Below are 14,675 nucleotides of genomic sequence, written 5' to 3'. Positions count from 1 at the left end.
TGCCTTTTATCTAGTTTATTGGTTTCACCTGTTTTTGCTTTTATTTAAGTCTGTGGTTTCTTCCCTCTGGGCTCAGTCCTGACAAGGGAGTTAGTCTTGACAAGGTGCTCTGTCTTGACTAGGTGCTCAGTCTCGACAAGCCTGTTGCCCTGTGGTAGCTTGCCTTGACAAGCCGGTTGCCTTAGTTGTTGCTTGTCTTGAGCTCGTATGTCTATAACTGTTTATCTGTGTTATGTTTTGCTTGTATTTAAGTTCTGTGGTTTTTCTCTTTGTTCTCGGTCTTGACAAGGTGCTGACAAGTTGCTCAGTCTTGATAAGGTGCTCAGTTTGAACAAGCCGGTTGCCCTGTGGTAGCTTGTCTCGAGCTCAGTCTTGACAAGCCGGTTGCCTCATGGTAGCTTGTCTTGGGTTCCTATCCTGACCAGCCGTTTGCCTATGTGGTAGCTTGTCTTGAGCTCCTATACTTGTACTGTTTACCTGTGTGACTCTAGTAAATTACCGTTATTTAAAACTGCATACCTGCTACTCGCCTCGTCTGTCTGCACTTGGGTCCAGAAGCAGCCTCGCCTGGACAACACGGCCCCGTGTCTACACGGCCCCGTGACAGCAACCCTGACACAAGGGCCCTCCCTGTGTGTTGTCATTTGTGTTCCAAGCATCAGAGTGAGAGGCAGTGTGAGGGCTTCATGGTGGAATAGAGATGTGAATGTGTGCATAGAGACATATGGAAAGGGTAAGGGTGCATGGATGTGACTGTGAAGTGGGATGTGGAGGAAGAGATTGCTGAAGCTGAGTGCTGTTGGGGAAAGGCAATGTGAATCAGGTTGTGGGTGATGGAAACTTCGTTCGTACTTTCCCTGTGCGGTGAAGGTCATGGAAGCGCTTCCTGCACTGCATCCAGGTGCGACAGGTGACTCCCAGAGTGTTGACCTCTGCAGCAACCTCCATCCAGGCAGCCCTGGTCTCTTTGGGAGGCCTCTTCCTCCCTGAGTGAGGGTAGAGGACCTCACTATGGGTCCTTACCCCATCCACCAATGTCTGCAGTGACGTCTCGTTGAATTTGGCAGCAGCTCGGCCTCTGCCGCTGGCAGCAGCTGGTGCAGGCTGCTCTGCAATTCTGCAAGAGTGGTTGAGAAGCCTGCAGAGGTTGAGAAGCTGGCTGGACACTTTAAAAGCACCACGAATGATGACATCATACTGTGGGGCTTTCTGACTGGAAATGGACAATTAGCAAGGCTGCCCACATACTGGAACTTAATTGGCCACTTGAGGGAAAATTGCGTGCAGCTGGCTGACCCATTTATTTTCAGGTCAGAACCCGACATTCAGGGAACCCGAAAATTTCACGCACGATCCAGAAAATCGGGTCCGTTATCTCTGTTTCTCTCTCCCTCCACAGATGCTGCCTGACCTGCTGAGTATTCCCAGCATTTTCTTTTATTATTTCAGATTTCCCACATCCACAGCCTTTGCTTTTGATGCAGAATAGAAAGTTCGTTTCTGTAGGCTGTGAAATGAAAAGATAAGATACTGAACAGTGTCAGTTTGCTTGCAAACTACCCAACATAGCAGAGCAATGAGAGAATTCAACATTCTTTCATGTCTGACAGTGATTTGTGGCAATTTTGTGTGTGTGTGTGTGTGTGTGTGTGTGTTACTTTCCTGGACTGGACTTTCTCAGGGAATGTTTGTGAAGTGTTTCATGGCATATCCTGCTGTGGGATTTTACTCTCCCCTTCAGATCAACCCAATCAAGACAATAATTTTGTAAAAACATATTATATATATATTGGGCTCAATTTTAACTCAGCCATCAGGTGGGCTTTGAGGCATGTGAGGGGTTAAAATTACAGAACCTGGGGGTCGGGCCCCCCCGCCTGGTTCCAGATACCTAGCCATTTTATTCCAGGCATGTCTGCTGGTCCCGAATCAGTCCCGCCTGCAACAGGCGGGACTGGTCTTTAGGGCGCTTAAACAGCACTAATTGGCCATTATAATCCCATTTTAACAGGCCTGTTTAACCCTTTTCCTACGTAAAACACACCTGGTGCAGATCACGCCTGTGAAACCTGGCATGAGCACTATTGGCTTGCTGACTATTAGCTGCAGGTCAACCATGTCAACCATTAAAGAGGAGATTTGATCAGTCATCATTTGCAGGTGGCAGGACTATGTTGTTTCAGGCCTGGGGCAAATTTTACCAGGATTAACCACACCTGTGGAAGGTTGGAGCCTCACACACATCGCCAGTGTGACCTCCTGCGAAACCCTGCTCGCCAGCTTCACTCAGCGTTTCCTCAACAGAGGCATATACCAGAAGCATGGGAGCCATTTATTTCCTTCCCTTCTGGGCATTAGATGACCTCGAACACCAGCCGTGGCACCAGCAGAACCAGGAAGAACAGCAGCAGCAACAGGAGCACCAGGCTGCTGCTCACCCACCTGAAGCTGAACGGGCCAGCACTTGGAAGTGGCTTGAGAGCACGTTGCTTGCACATCATGGGGACCCATTTCTGCACTGGCAGTCCTACTCAGAAGGACTTCCATGAAGGTCTGGTTTCTCTGTTCAATAGATGCCCATCGCTCCTCAAGAGATGTAATTCTATTATGAACACTCACCATGTTTTCCATACCCTGGTGACTTATCTCCTCCATGCAGGTTGCCATCCTTTCCATGGTGATGCGTTCAAGCGCCAATGACTCCACAAAGGCTCTGCTCATGTTTGCTATGGACTCCTCCATTCGCTTCACAATCACAGTGACCCTGGAGACAAAACCTGCCAGAGACTCCATCATCTGTTAAACATAGAAGATAGTAGCAGGCGTAGGCCATTCGGCCCCTCGTGCCTGCTCCACCATTCAATGATTAGTATCCTATTCCTGCCTTCTCTCCGTATCCCTTGATCCCTTTAGCCTTAAGAAATATACCCAACTCCTTCTTGAATATATTTAATGAATTGCCCTCTACTTCTTCTTTGGCAGAGAATTCCATAGGTTCACCACTCTCTGGGAAGAAATTCCTCCTCATCTCTGTCCTAAATGGCTTACCCCTTATCCTTAGACTGTGACCCCTGGTTCTGGACTCCCTGACCATCGGGAACATCCTTCCAGCATCTAGTCTGTCTAGTCCTGTTAGAATTTCATAAGTTTCGATGAGATCCCCTCTCATTCTTCTAAACTCCAGCGAGTACAAGCCCAATCGACCCAACCTCTCCTCATGCGTCATTTCTGCCATCCCAGGTATCAGCCTGGTGAATCTTCGCTGCACTCCTTCCATGGGAAGAACATCCTTCCTCACATAAGGCGACAAAAACTGCACACAATACTCAAAATGGGCAATGGGGGGATATACGGGAACACAGTAACTGTTTAATTATAAATGGGGAATGTGGAATATAGGGGAACACAGTAACTGTTTAATTATAAATGGGGAATGGAGAATATAGGGGAACACAGTAACTGTTTAATAATAAATGGGGAATGGGTATATAGGGGAACACAGTAACTGTTTATTTATAAATGGGGAATGGGGATATAGGGGAACACAGTATCTGTTTAATTATAAATGGGGAATGGGGAATTTTGGGGAACACCGCAACTGTTTATTTATAAATGGGGAATATAGGGGAAAACAGTAACTGTTTAATTATAAATGGGAATGGGGATATAGGGGAACACAGTAACTGTTTCATTATAAATGGGGAATGGGGAATATAGGGGAACACAGTAACTGGTTAGGGATAAATGGGGAATGGAGAATATAGGGGAACACAGTAACTGTTTAGGTATAAATGCGGAATGGGGAATCTAGGGGAACACATTAACTGTTTAGGTATAAATGGGGAATGGGGAATATAGGGGAGCACAGTCACTGTTTAATTATAAATGGGGAATGGGGGATATAGGGGAACACAGTAACTGTTTAATTATAAATGGGGAATGTGGGGATATAGGGGAACACAGTAACTGTTTAATTAAAAATGGGGAATGGGGAATATAGGGGAACAAAGTAACTGTTTAATTATAAATGTTGAATGGGGGATATAGGGGAACACAGTAACTGTTTAATTATAAATGGGGAATGGGGATATAGGGGAACACAGTAACTGTTTAATTATAAATGGGGAATGGGGAATATAGGGGAACACAGTAACTGTTTAATTATAAATGGTGAATGGGGATATAGGGGAACAAAGTAACTGTTTAATTATAAATGTTGAATGGGGGATATAGGGGAACACAGTAACTGTTTAGTTATAAATGGGGAATGGGGATATAGGGGAACACAGTAACTGTTTAATTATAAATGGGGAATGGGGAATATAGGGGAACACAGTAACTGTTTAATTATAAAAGGTGAATGGGGATATAGGGGAACACAGTAACTGTTTAATTATGAATGGGGAATATAGGGGAACACAGTAACTGTTTCATTATAAATGGGGAATGTGGGATTTGGAGAACACAGGAACTGTTTAATTGTAAATGGGAAATGGGGAATTTAGGGGAACACCGCAACTGTTTATTTATAAATGGGGAATATAGGGGAAAACAGTAACTGTTTAATTATAAATGGGAATGGGGATATAGGGGAACACAGTAACTGTTTCATTATAAATGGGGAATGGGGAATATAGGGGAACACAGTAACTGGTTAGGGATAAATGGGGAATGGAGAATATAGGGGAACACAGTAACTGTTTAGGTATAAATGGGGAATGGGGAATTTAGGGGAACACATTAACTGTTTAGGTATAAATGGGGAATGGGGAATATAGGGGAGCACAGTAACTGTTTAATTATAAATGGGGAATGGGGGATAGAGGGGAACACAGTAACTGTTTCATTATAAATGGGGAATGTGGGGATATAGGGGAACACAGTAACTGTTTAATTATAAATGGGGAATGGGGAATATAGGGAACAAAGTAACTGTTTAATTATAAATGTTGAATGGGGGAAATAGGGGAACACAGTAACTGTTTAATTATAAATGGGGAATGGGGATATAGGGAACACAGTAACTGTTTAATTATAAATGGGGAATGGGGAATATAGGGGAACACAGTAACTGTTTAATTATAAATGGTGAATGGGGATATAGGGGAACACAGTAACTGTTTAATTATGAATGGGGAATATAGGGGAACACAGTAACTGTTTAATTATAAATGGGGAATGGGGGATTTGGAGAACACAGGAACTGTTTAATTGTAAATGGGAAATGGGGATATAGGGGAACACAGTAACTTTTTAATTATAAATGGGGAATGGGGGATACAGGGGAACACAGTAACTGTTTAATTATAAATGGGGAATGGGGATATAGGGGAATACAGTAACTGTTTAAGTATAAATGGGAATTGGGGATATAGGGGAACACAGTAACTGTTGAATTATAAATTGAAATGGGGAATATATGTCAAACTTCATATCAAATAGCGACATTAACCTAGCAAAAAGTGAGAGGTTATCTGGAACCGTGGATGTCAGAATTTTCAAAGTAAGTGATCATTTGAGTTTACCGTTGTTATAACGAACTGTAAGTTGATTCTGCAGTAAACTCGATATAACTAATTTACTCTATCGTTCAAAGGTAAAATTAATACAAGCTAGTTGACATTTTTACAAACATAGAATAATAAGGACATTTTCTTCTGTCTCGCTAGCAACTATCAGAGACAACTTCATGATATGACTGGGTGTTTTACTAACTTTTTTCTGTTGCCATATCTTGTTATTTTTTGCATGAAGTGCGCACACGCGCACGCATTGCATTGAAAAGTGCCTGCCGCTGGCGGTGAGCCAGAAATAAACTGCTTTTAACAACAACTGTACCACAAGTGTTGTTTAACCAAAAAATATAAGCCTGAACTACATTTTCTCATGGAAGTGGAGACGGATTTCTGATATTATTAAGCATTATAACTCAAAATAAAGATGAGTCCACTGGAAAAAGACCTTTTATCAATGCCGGCTTAATACTTCTTAAAATAAAAAAGAAACAATATATACAGGGATGTTGTGGATGCAAGGACAGACAGCGAGGCAGCGACCATATATTGGTGGCAGTACAAGTCTGAACAAAGTTGATCCGTCTCTATGGCAACTCATTGGAAAGTGGTCATACACAGGCCACGTGGTAACTAGCATGTTAATTCCCCAAACTGTGTGATTACTTCAGCTCCTGTCACTGTGCCTGTTTACAGACAAGGAACTGAATATACAAATTATCGACGATAATCTCTGCATTAAAGAAAAGTTCATGGGGGAGAAATTCGGTTGGTAGCGCCACCGTTCAGCGCCTAAAGAGGCTGAGAAATGGGGCGCTAGCCAATTTCCAGATGAGCGCAGCGAACCCAGCACCTCTCCCCATATTGAGCTGATATTTAGCGTCAGCGCAAAATCTTAGCGCCCGCTCACAGGCGCAGGCAGATGATGACATCATTTGAGTGTGCAACGCCTTTAGGGCGCCCCGGACCGGAAATCCAGTAGCGCCCCATTCCGTACCGCCTGGCGATAATAAGGACAGCTTACCTCAAGCCTTCCCCAGTCACTCTTGGGCTGGAGGGGCGTTATTTAAAGGGGACTGGTGTGGTTTGAAAGCGCCAGCCTTTTTGGCTCACAAGTTCCTCGAGAGTTACAGAGAGTTGCTGAGCTGCACACTGCGAGCCATTTCACCACTGAGCCAGCACTGGCAGAGGAACTTCAGCCCTCTGACCATCACGTTGGTGTTGGTGAGCATTGACAATGGGAAAACTTCCTGTGTGCACTTATTATGGGGGCTGCATTGGAGGGGAGCGCCCTGCTGCTGAATCATCAGGGAACGGCACAGAGAAACATGGAGAGAGGGGCAGGCATGGCCAGACGGAGGATGGCCAACTGATGTCGCCACACCAGACCTTGCGCTGGCAGGGTTTTCCGACAGCAGTTTTCCTACATGGACATGTCGGAGGAGCAGTGTATCAGAAGGCTGCGCTTTCCAAAGGAGGTGGTGACTGAGCTGTGCCAGCTGCTTCAGCCAGATCTGCAGCCTCAGATAAGGTGCAGGACATCTCTGTTGGTGGCTGAGAAGATGGCTGCTGCCCTGAACTTCTACGCGAGTGGCTCTTCTCAGGCTGTGCATCAGAGTCTGATCAGAAGTAGCTTCTAGGCCCCTCTCACGGAATGCTTGCTGCCATTCCAAGAACAGGAATGGAACCGGTCTGATACCCCCAAGCCTGTGAAGGGCAAGATGCATGTAAGTAGCAGACATGCCATTGTAAATGAAGAAAGTGTTTTATTACACAAAATGTGGTTTCTTCAAACATGAGAACTAAAACCTGGAACTGGTTCACCGGAGACAGTTACCTTCTGGCGCTGATGATGCTGATCAGATTCATGTTCGTTTCAATGTTACTCTGACAGCGGAAGATGCAGTAGAACAAAAACAAAGGGAAAGCGATGTAAAGGGATAAGGCTAGAGAGACTGAAAGACTCAGATATAGGGAGAGAAGGAGTAACAGGTGAAGGAAGCTAGGTAATATCAGAAAGAGCCAAAGACATCTACAAACACACAGGCAGATGTAAGGGAAAAAACAGAGACAAGTGGAGGCATAAACAGAGAGAGGGGGTTAAAGAGAAATACAGGTGAAACTCGGGGACAGAGATATAATGAAGCACAGAGAGAGAGAGAGGTGAAAGACAGAGAGAGAAACAGAGATCGAGGAGACCAAGAGAGCGTCAGGGAGAAAGAAAGAGGGACAGAAAGAGAGAGTAAAGCAAAGATAGAGGGAAGAGAGAGACAGCGATATACAGCAAGAGAGAGAGAGTGAGACAGACAGACAGAGAGAGAGAGAGAGAGAGAGATAGTTTGAAGGAGACTATCATCAGTAGAGGGGTAGGCATTTAACCAGGGAGGAAGATTTCTGCAGGTGCAGTTTGCCAGATATAAATAATGCTAGATTGTGAATGAGGAGATGAGGAAACTGCTCACCCACTCACTGTGCTGAATTTCTGCCTCCATTTTTCAGCACAAAAACGACTCTTGAGGAAGGAGAAAAAGAAACTAGAAGCAAACCGTGACTATGTCAAATGTGTTGTGGTTGAGAAACAGGTGAATTTTCCCTGTCTTTCTGTCCTCTCTCTGATCCTAACAATCTACCTATAAACTTCTCTATATCGACATTTGCATTATATTTGCCTTTTACAGGCCCTGTATTTATCTTCTGTATTTGTATATATCTGTCTCTCGACAATTATATTCACCAGACATTCCAGTTTTGACGCAATTCATTCTTGAATTTCCTTTATTAACATGGGAATACTCCTTTCTTTTTTGCAGGCAGAGCTCTATGAGATGTACCTCCATCAGTGTGTCTCTGAACAGGAAGTGAGCTAAAACTGACAAGCAATAGGAATTAAGAAAGTGAGACAATAACATGATGCGATTTCTAACTGTGGGCTCCTATGAGTGTACGGTGGTATAGTGTTTATGTTGCTGTGCTTGTAATCCAGAGGCCTGGACTGGTGATCCCGAGACGTGAGTTGAAATCCCACCATAATACCTGAGGAATTTAATTTCAGTTAATTAAATAAAAGTCTGGAATAAAAAAGTTTGTATCAGTAATGATTACCATGAAACTATCAGATTGTCGTAAAGCCTCATCTGGTTCAATAATGTCCTTTAGGGAAGGCAATCTGCTGACTTTACGTGGTCTGGTTGATATGTGACTCCAGACCCACTGCAATGTGCTTGGCTCTGAACGGGCCTCTGAAATGGAATAACAAGTCAATCAGTTGAACCAAACCGCTACGAATAAGAATAAAAGCAGATGGAACTCCTGGCTTGGACCTCGCCACTGGCATACCCAGCCCAGTTGAATCAGCCAAATCCTCGTCACGCACATTGGGAACTTGTAACAAAATTGGGAGAGCTGTCCCACAGACTAGTCAAGCAACAGTGTGACATAGTCATACTTACAGATTCATATCTTTCAGCCAATGTCCCAGACTCCTCCATCACCATCCCTGGATATGTCATGTCCCACCAGAGGTGGGGGCACAGTGGTGTACAATCGGGGGGGACTGGACCCAGGAGCCGTCAACATTGACTGGGAACCCTGTGAAGTTTCAGGTCAAGCATGGGCAAGGAACCCGCCTGCTGATTACCACCTACTGCCCTTACTCAGCTGATGATTCAGTGCTCCTGCATGTTGAACACAACTTGGAAGACGCACTGAGAGTAGAAAAGGCACAGAATGTACTCTGGCTGGGGGTCTTCAATGTACATCACCAAGATAGCACCACCACTGGCCGAGTCCCGAAGGACATAGCTGCCAGTCTGGGCCGGCAGCAGGTGGTGAGAGAACCAACACGAGGGAAAAAGCTACCTGACCTCGTCCTGAGCAATCTACCTGTCGCAGATGCAGCTATCCTTGATAGCAGTGGTAGCAGTGACCAAGGCAAAGTTATTATGGAGACGAAGTCCCGTCTTTACACTGAGTACACCCTCCATCGTGTTGTGTGGCACTATCACCGTGATAAATGTAAAACTCAGAACAGATCTAGCAATTCAAAACTGGGCATCCATGTGGCGCTGTGGGCCATGAGCAGCAGCAGTATTATATTCCACCACAATCTGTAACCTCATGGCTCGGCATATCCCTCAATTTCCCATTACCTTCGAGCCAGCGTAGCAAACTTGGTTCAATTAGGAGTGCAGAAGTGTATGCGAGGAGAAATACAATGCGTACCTAAAAATGGGTTGCCAAACTGGGGAAGCTGCAACACAGGTACATGCATGCTCAGCAGCGGAAGCAGCATGCTATAATCAGGGCTAAGCGATCCCACAATCAAAAGGGGTACACAGTAAGAGTGTAATTAGATATAGAGGACAGGGTAATTTAGGGGATCAAAGTAACTATTTAATTAGAGATAGAGGACAGGGTAACTTAGGGGAACACAGTAACTGTGTAATTAGTGATAGAGGACAGGGTAATTTAGGGGAACACAGTAACTGTGTAATTAGTGATAGAGTACAGGGTAATTTAGTGCAACACACTATGTATAATGAGGGACAGATGACAGGATAATATAGAGGAACACAGTAAATGTAACTAGAGCTAGAGGGCAGGGTAATTTAGGGGATCAAAGTAACTATTTAATTAGTGATAGATGGCAGTGAAATTTAGGGGAAGACAGTAAATGTGCAATTAGAAATAGAGGACAGGGTAATTTAGGGGAACACAGTAACTCTGCAATTAGTGATAGAGGACAGGGTAATTTAGGGGAACACAGTAACTGTGTAATTATAAATAGAGGACAGTTTAATTTAGGGGAACACAGTTACTGTATAATTAGAGATAGAGGACAATTTAATTTAGGGGAACACAGTAACTGTGTAATTATAAATAGAGGACCGTTTAATTTAGAGGAACACAGTTACTATATAATTAGAGATAGAGGACAGTTTAATTTAGGGGAACACAGTAACTGTGTAAATAGTGATGGAGGACAGGGTAATTTAGGGGAACACAGTAACTGTGTAATGATAAATAGCATACCGTTTAATTTAGGGGAACACAGTTACTGTATAATTAAAGATAGAGGACAGTGTAAATTAGGGGACACAGTAACTGTATAATTAGAGATAGAGGACAGTGTAATTTAGGGGAACACAGTAACTGTATAATTAGAGATAGAGGACAGTATAATTTAGGGGACACAGTAACTGTATAATTAGAGATAGAGGACAGTGTAATTTAGGGGAACACAGTAACTGAATAATTAGAGATAGAGGACAGTGCTTTTTAGGGGACACAGTAAAAGTGTAATTAGATTTTGAGGACAGTGTAGTTAAGGGGAATACAGTAACTACATAATTAGAGATAGAGGGAAGGATAATTTAGGGGATCAAAGTAACTGTGTAATTAGAGAGAGAGGGCAGGATAATTTACGGGACACAGTAACTGTGTAATTAGAGAGAGAGGACAGGATAATTTAGGGGACACAGTAACTGTGTAATTAAAGATAGAGGGCAGGATAATTTAGGGGACACAGTAACAGTGTAATTAGAGAGAGAGGGCAGGATAATTTAGGGGAACTCAGTAACTGTGTAAATAGAGATAGAGGACAGTGTAATTTAGGGGAAAACTACCATGTTATTATTCATAGATGACAGGGACAATTAGGGGACACAGTAACTGTCTAACTAAAGATAGAGGGCAGGGTAATTTAGGGGAAAACAAACAATGTTATTATTGATAGATCACAGGGACAATTAGGGGAACACAGTAACTGTATAATTAGAGATAGAGGTCAGGAAAATATAGAAGAACAGAGTATGTTTAATTAGAGATGGAGGACAGTGTAATTTAGGGGAACACAGCAACTGTATAAGTAGAGATAGAGGACAGTTTAATTTAGGGGAACACAGTAACTGTGTAATTATATATAGAGTACCGTTTAATTTAGGGGAACACAGTTACTGTATAATTATTGATGGAGGACAGATTATTTTAGGGTAATACAGTAACTGTCTAATTAAAGATAGAGGGCAGGATAATTTAGAGGAACACAGTAAATGTGTAATTAGAGATAGAGGACAGCGTAATTTAGGGGGCACAGTAAATGTGTAATTAGAGATAGAGGACAGTGCAATTTAGGGGACACAGTAAATGTGTAATTAGAGATTGAGGACAGTGTAATTTAGGGGAACACAGTAAATGTGTAATTAGAGATAGAGGACAGTGTAATTTAAGGGACACAGTAAATGTGTAATTAGAGATAGAGGACAGTGTAATTTAGGGGACACAGTAAATGTGTAATTAGAGATTGAGGACAGTGTAATTTAGGGGAACACAGACAATGTGTAATTAGAGATAGAGGACAGTGTAATTTAGGGGACACAGTAAATGTAGAATTAGTGATGGAGGACAGTGTAATTTAGGGGAACACAGTAACTGTCTAATTAAAGATAGAGGACAGTGTAATTTAGGGGACACAGTAAATGTGTAATTAGAGATTGAGGACTGTAATTTAGGGGACACAGTAAATGTGTAATTAGAGATTGAGGACTGTAATTTAGGGGACACAGTAAATGTATAATTAGAGATTGAGGACAGTGTAATTTAGGGGAACACAGTAAATGTGTAATTAGAGATTGTGGACAGTGTAATTTAGGGGACACAGTAAATGTGTAATTAGAGATTGAGGACAGTGTAATTTAGGGGACACAGTAACTGTGTAATTAGAGATTGAGGACAGTGTAATTTAGGGGAACACAGTAACTGTCTAATTAAAGATAGAGGGCAGGATAATTTAGGGGACACAGTAACTGTGTAATTAGTGATGGAGGACAGTTTAATTTAGGGGACACAGTAAATGTGTAATTAGAGATTGAGGACAGTGTAATTTAGGGGAACACAGTAAATGTGTAATTAGAGATAGAGGACAGTGTAGTTTAGGGGACATAGTAAATGTGTAATTAGAGATTGAGGACAGTGTAATTTAGGGGAACACAGTAAATGTGTAATTAGAGATAGAGGACAGTGCAATTTAGGGGACACAGTAAATGTGTAATTAGAGATTGAGGACAGTGTAATTTAGGGGAACACAGTAAATGTGTAATTAGAGATAGAGGACAGTGTAATTTAGGGGACACAGTAAATGTGTAATTAGAGATTGAGGACAGTGTAATTTAGGGGAACACAGTAAATGTGTAATTAGAGATAGAGGACAGTGTAATTTAGGGGACACAGTAAATGTGTAATTAGAGATAGAGGACAGTGTAATTTAGGGGACACAGTAAATGTGTAATTAGAGATTGAGGACAGTGTAATTTAGGGGAACACAGTAAATGTGGAATTAGAGATAGAGGACAGTGTAATTTAGGGGACACAGTAAATGTGTAAATAGTGATGGAGGACAGTGTAATTTAGGGGAACACAGTAACTGTGTAATTAAAGATAGATGACAGTGTAATTTAGGGGACACAGTAAATGTGTAATTAGAGATTGAGGACTGTAATTTAGGGGACACAGTAAATGTGTAATTAGAGATTGAGGACTGTAATTTAGGGGACACAGTAAATGTGTAATTAGAGATTGAGGACAGTGTAATTTAGGGGACACAGTAAATGTTTAGTAGAGATTGAGGACAATGCAATTTAGGGGACACAGTAACTGTGTAATTAGAGATTGAGGACAGTGTAATTTAGGGGAACACAGTAAATGTGTAATTAGAGATTGAAAACAGTGTAATTTAGGGGACACAGTAAATGTGTAATTAGAGATTGAGGACAGTGTAATTTAGGGGAACATAGTAAATGTGTAATTAGAGATTGAGGACAGTGTAATTTAGGGGAACACAGTAAATGTGTAATTAGAGATAGAGGACAGTGTAATTTAGGGGACACAGTAAATGTGTAATTAGAAATAGAGGACAGTGTAATTTAGGGGACACAGTAAATGTGTAATTAAAGATAGAGGACAGTGTAATTTAGGGGACACAGTAAATGTGTAATTAGAGATTGAGGACAGTGTAATTTAGGGGAACACAGTAAATGTGTAATTAGAGATAGAGGACAGTGTAATTTAGGGGAACACAGTAAATGTGTAATTAGAGATTGAGGACAGTGTAATTTAGGGGAACACAGTAAATGTGTAATTAGAGATAGAGGACAGTGTAATTTAGGGGACACAGTAAATGTGTAATAAGTGATGGAGGACAGTGTAATTTAGGGGAACACAGTAACTGTGTAATTAAAGATAGAAGACAGTGTAATTTAGGGGACACAGTAAATGTGTAATTAGAGATTGAGGACTGTAATTTAGGGGACACAGTAAATGTGTAATTAGAGATTGAGGACTGTAATTTAGGGGACACAGTAAATGTGTAATTAGAGATTGAGGACAGTGTAATTTAGGGGACACAGTAAATGTGTAATTAGAGATTGAGGACAATGCAATTTAGGGGACACAGTAACTGTGTAATTAGAGATTGAGGACAGTGTAATTTAGGGGAACACAGTAATTGTGTAATTAGAGATTGAGGACAGTGTAATTTAGGGGACACAGTAACTGTGTAATTAGAGATTGAGGACAGTGTAATTTAGGGGAACATAGTAAATGTGTAATTAGAGATTGAGGACAGTGTAATTTAGGGGAACATAGTAAATGTGTAATTAGAGATAGAGGACAGTGTAATTTAGGGGACACAGTAAATGTGTAATTAGAGATAGAGGACAGTGTAATTTAGGGGACACAGTAAATGTGTAATTAGAGATTGAGGACAGTGTAATTTAGGGGAACAGAGTAATTGTGTAAATAGAGATAGAGGACAGGGTAATTTAGGGGACACACTAAATGTGTAATTAGAGATAGAGGACAGTGTAATTTAGGGGACACAGTAAATGTGTAATTAGTGATGGAGGTCAGTTTAATTTAGGGGACACAGTAAATGTGTAATTAGTGATGGAGGACAGTTTAATTTAGGGGACACAGTAAATGTGTAATTAGAGAAAGAGGACAGTGTAATTTAGGGGACACAGTAAATGTGTAATTAGAGATTGAGGACAGTGTAGTTTAGGGGACACAGTAAATGTGTAATTAGAGATTGAGTACAGTGTAATTTAGGGGAACACAGTAACTATATAATTAGAGATAGAGGGCAGGATCATTTAGGGGATCAAAGTA

This window comes from Somniosus microcephalus, unplaced genomic scaffold (genome assembly GCF_052327205.1).
Source record: "Somniosus microcephalus isolate GS21.2 unplaced genomic scaffold, FLI_Smic_1.0 scaffold176, whole genome shotgun sequence".
Lineage (NCBI taxonomy): Eukaryota > Metazoa > Chordata > Chondrichthyes > Squaliformes > Somniosidae > Somniosus > Somniosus microcephalus.
The sequence above is the reverse complement of the archived record's forward strand: the minus strand, read 5'-3'. Positions refer to the sequence as shown.